This window comes from Rhagoletis zephyria, unplaced genomic scaffold, assembly GCF_001687245.7.
Source record: "Rhagoletis zephyria isolate East Lansing unplaced genomic scaffold, Rhagoletis_zephyria_1.1 Rzeph_scaffold_01162, whole genome shotgun sequence".
NCBI classification, from domain to species: domain Eukaryota; kingdom Metazoa; phylum Arthropoda; class Insecta; order Diptera; family Tephritidae; genus Rhagoletis; species Rhagoletis zephyria.
In genome coordinates, this window is record NW_016158246.1 from 135,920 (window position 1) to 140,945 (window position 5,026).

The following is a 5,026-nucleotide window of genomic DNA, read 5'->3' on the forward strand; positions in this document are numbered from 1 at the left end:
TTTTTTAATTAAATGGTAACAGATGCTGAAAAACGTTTTTTTTTTCTTAAATTGCCGTGATATAGTCCTTTCAGGTGTAAAGTTTCAGCCCATTCTGATGCCTCCTTCCACTTATATCAACACATGTCCACAATGACTATTTTCATATAAAAATGCAAGAAAAACTCGGTTTTCTCGAAATGAGTAACCGGTACAGAAAAACCGATTTCATTTTTGAAATTAGAGGGGCATAATACTTCTAGGTGTGAAGTTTCAGCCAATTCTGACCACTCCTTCTATTTTTGTCCATCATTTGTATGGAGTCGCGGCACTGTGTGTCGTTGCGACTCGCCTACATTGTTGCATATTGTGTTTGCGATGCGTGCTTCCTCGCGTAGCCAATCTCCTAAATGCTGTATAGTTGGACGCGGGTGTATATCGATGGAGTACCGTGCCCATGCCAGCTTGCGCTGTACTGGAAGCTTAGCTACGAGTTCTTCCATAAGTATCGGGTTATTTAGGTGATGGAAACACTCGGCCGCGGTTAAAAACGACACTAGATTTTGTACCTTAGTAGAAAATGGGATAATTAAATCAATTCGGTTTTCAGGTATGCTTGAAATATTACGAATGCGCGAAATTTGGCTTTTGGCAAGGAGCTCTGGCCTACCGAAGTGTTCCTTTAGTGTTTGTAAGACCCGGTTGACGTTATTACTGTGAATTAGCAAGCACTGGACCGTCTCCCTAGCTTCGCCCTTGAGCGCCTTTTGCAGTCGGATCATATTTTGCCGGTCTGAGTAGTGGTACTCTTCGGTGGTAGCCGCAAATGCCTCCTTGAACATCGGCCAGTCTTCTGGTCGACCGCCGAAGTCCGGTAAATCATACAACCTGCTCACAGGCTGCGTCGGTGTATGCGATAAAGCGCAGCTCAGCTCACTGACCGCAGCTGCTAGTGCATTACCCGACGCCTCTTCACCCTGACTGTTCGACTCTGCCGTTGTTGTAGCATTATGTTGCTGCTGATTAAGCGCTGCTTTCAAGTTGCGAATTTCTTGCATCATCGCGGTTAATTGTGCCGCCACGCTATTGGCACCTTCCGAATCTGCAACGTTTGTCAGTTGCCTAACAGTAATATCTAAGTCTTCGCCTTCGCCAGCGGCCCCTTCTTGGTTGGCCATTTTGGATGTTGCATGGGTTAACGGTATGTAACCACCTACGACTACTATATCGCTCCCGAATGACCTGACTTACTCCTAATTTCCCAAAGGTACACTTACCGATGCTCTTCTCGATTCCTGCAGCTCACTGCCTCGCCAATCCTTTCTTGCAAAAACGATGTTCCTGGTCACTTCTTGCAGCTCACTGCTTCGCCAGACCTTTCTTGCAAAACGATGTTCCTTTTGTATAATTTTCAGCAGAATCCCGTATCGAACTTTCCTTGCTGCAACTTGCAGGAAAATTAAAATAAAATGTTCTAGAAGATCGCGCTGGTGTCAAAATAAAACACTTCAATCTTAGTTGTACATATTGCGATGTTAATAGACATCGATTTATTGATTAAATTTGGTGATGTGGGATTGTATGGGGTTGGAGTTGGATTCGGATTTGTTTTATTTTCCTGCGAAGGAAAATACTGATAAAATACACATGTTACAAACTGCATAAAATGCTTACACTTTCGTGTGGCCTCGCGCTCCTTTTCTTCTAGAATAAACTATTTTGGCGCGATAGTTTTGACACATTACACATAGTTTTACCAGACTCAAGTTTTACAAACATTTAACAATTATTTTGAGACAACTCACAGGGTTGCATTACAAGGTTACCAATAATTGAGATTCTTAAATATCAACAGTTTATTTAAACAGATAAATTTTTATACACTACTTTATATAAACGAGCAAAAAAGAACCTTTGTTGCCCCTTATCGAGAAACTTGGGTCCAGTTTAGTGATTTCTATAACTACTTTCGGCTGTTGTGTTCAAACGCATAACCCGAATCCAAAAACTTTAACATACACGTGTAAACAAAGGATTAAACTCTTATTTAAAATACATGTTTCAAATTTTTCGACCACTAGCTTATTAATAAATTCGGTTTGGACTATGCAATTTTCTGCAAATTTCGAGGTTCTACGCGAAAATACTGTGATATGCTCAAGAAATGTTGTATACCTTTGACATGCGGAAGCCCCTCTTCTCCGGCAATACAGAAAGGAGAATTCTACTTAGTAAGGGTTACAATCCCTAAGCGCGGACCTAACAAAATGCATGTTTTCAATGGCTTGGAAGAAGCTGTTATTGCATTAACTGGATTGAGAACCAGTTCTTCAAGCATAGGAGGAGTTCTGGCTTGTGGTTCAACAATTCAACCAGAAGCTGATATGGATGCGCCCGTGGTTACTATGCCCGGCAACTCCGCATACCTTAGTGAGTCCATTGCCATTGCGCGCTCTTACTCCGCTGCTATAACTGCAAATGCAAGAGCGATGTTGCATTCTTAGGGTCAAAACATAGTGGAGCGGCGAGCAAAGCGAAGAGCTGGCATCGAGCAAAGCTTCAATTACAAAAGTGTATGTACGCTTTGCTCTTCACTATGCGCTTTCCCATTGAAACATATGCGTTTGAAATCGACGCTTTGCTCAATGCACTTTGCTCGCCACTCCACTATGTTCTTACCCTTATGTATTTACACTAGTGGTCTGCATAGAGTTGGCGCGGGACTAAATATTTAGTACCGATCCTGCCCATCCCGAAATTCAATTTTCAAGTCCCGAAGCCGCCTATCCCGATGTTTTTCAGAATTGTACCGCGGGTCCGTGGATCCCGAAATCTATCACTAATGAAAATTCACATGTCTTTCAAACTAATTTTAGGTTAGGTTAGGTTAGGTTACACTGGCCGGCTGATGCGCCTTACATAGACCCGTGGGTCCTTTGTAGTGCCAGATGTAGGTCCGTTTTACTGCGATCTAAAGTAGTTGTCGTATAGGACGTCAACGCTTTTTGCGAAGTTCAAGAGTGCCTTAATATCCAGTTTTGAAACCTTCTCTAGTCCTTTGAACTGCGAAGCTCCGAGATATCTAAGACGATTTCTAGCTAAGGCCGAACAGAAACAGAGGAGGTGTTCTAACGTCTCATTCATGCCTTCCTCCCTGCACTTCCTGCATGCGTCACTGTTACTAATGCCCATTCTGCTTGCGTGGGATGCCAGTAGGTTGTGGCCCGTCATTAGGCCGACAACTGTCCTGCAATCCCTACGTGACCGTGTAAGCAAGAAATGGGTGTTTCCTTTGCTGCTATTGCACATGATCTTGGTGGTTTTGCATGTCGCTAATGCGTTCCATCTCCCCCTGATCCGGCACCCAGCTCTTTCGGAAATTTCATTGTAGATCGTTTTTAGCGACTTTTGTATTTCCCGTACTGGTTCGCTAGCAAGACGGATGGCACTTTTGGCAATCTCATCAGCTATTTCGTTGCCTAAAATGCCCTTGTGGCCTGGAACCCAGTATATATGCAGCCGTTTACTCTCGGCCGCCCTGTCTACTGCTTCCCTGCTTCTAAGGATATTTTCTGACGCAATACGATAGCTGCGTTGCTAGCTATCTCAGCAGCTTTCCCTTCAGCGAAGACTTCCGCCTGGAAAATACTGCAGTACTCTGGAAGCATGAAGGGTTGCCTGAGGTCTAGCTCGACGCAATAGACTCCGGCGCCCACTCCATCAGCCATTTTTGATCCATCCGTGTAGATGTTATACGTTCCGCTGGCGGGTCGCGTGCTCATTCGCCATCCGCCCTCCTTAACCGTAGCTTTAAACCTTCTTTCCCAGATGAAGCGTGGGGTATGTGGTCTATTTTGTCCTCCATCCCCCTGCATATCGAACTGTGCCCGAAGGTTCTTGCGGAGAATTCACCTAAGGCCATCAATCTAGTGGCGGATTTCGCTGCAGTGCACTCCACCGCGATGTCGATTGGTGGTAGGTCAAGTAGCCTTTCAAGTACCGCCGTTGGAGTGGTCCTTAGCGCTCCTGTTATGCACAGTGCAGAATTATCAGTGCAAATTAATTTCAAGTAACAAAAAAAATAATGAAAGATCTGGCTTCTTCCGTTATTTTGTTTTGCGTTGCTGTTCGTTTTCGTCCCAATAAAACATAAAAAAGTGCATCTTTCACGCATCGTTTTTAACGAAGATTTTCCGAATTTGCTGAGGTTGCGGTTTTATCGGGAGTGTCGGGAAAAGATTTTGGTCCCGTCCCGCCCGCAAAATTTCACAGACCTTCCCGATACCGCCCATCACGGCCAATTTAAAATCAGTGCCGTGGGTCCGCAGGCCCCGATATCTCGCGACCATCTCTAGGCTGAAACTATCGATAGTTTTTGATAATTTTTGTTTTTCTTATACCCGATTTACATGATTCAAGTACTTGAAAGGGATTCTTGCTCATTCTCTTTTGTGTTTTCTATTTCACGTTTCAATTCTGTTGAATTAAAGTTTTTGGTTCTTTAAAGGGGAAGCAACGAAAATGCCAAAAGCAAAGCAAGAAAGTTGAAACGACTTGACGGTACAGACGCATGTGTACTCGTCCCTTTTCTTTTCACCTCCTCTCTTCCACATGCGAGCAGAATTGAATTCAATACTTGAACTGTGTAAAAGCAGACTTATATTATTGTTTTATCGCTTATTGTCACTTTCCATTAGGGTTGCCAACCGTACTATAATAAGGTGCAATCCCGTATTCCTCGGACTCGGACTAGTAAAACTGTCAAAAAATAAGAATTCGCTCAGAGCGAGAGAGTAACATTGAAAAGTACGGGATCGCTTTCTAGTAAAAAATGGTAACTTCTGTCAACTTCAACATAACCTCCAAATTTTGGTTGTAAATTTTTGCTTATTTTGTATGTAAACACACTCAGCTCACATATGTAAATAACCAAAAATACTTTCAAATTCATTAAAATCCACTTAAACAAGTAATTAAATACTTTTCAACATGAATTAGCGGGGTGCACTTTTCTTTTGTTTACAATTTGGTTGCCAAACACACTACA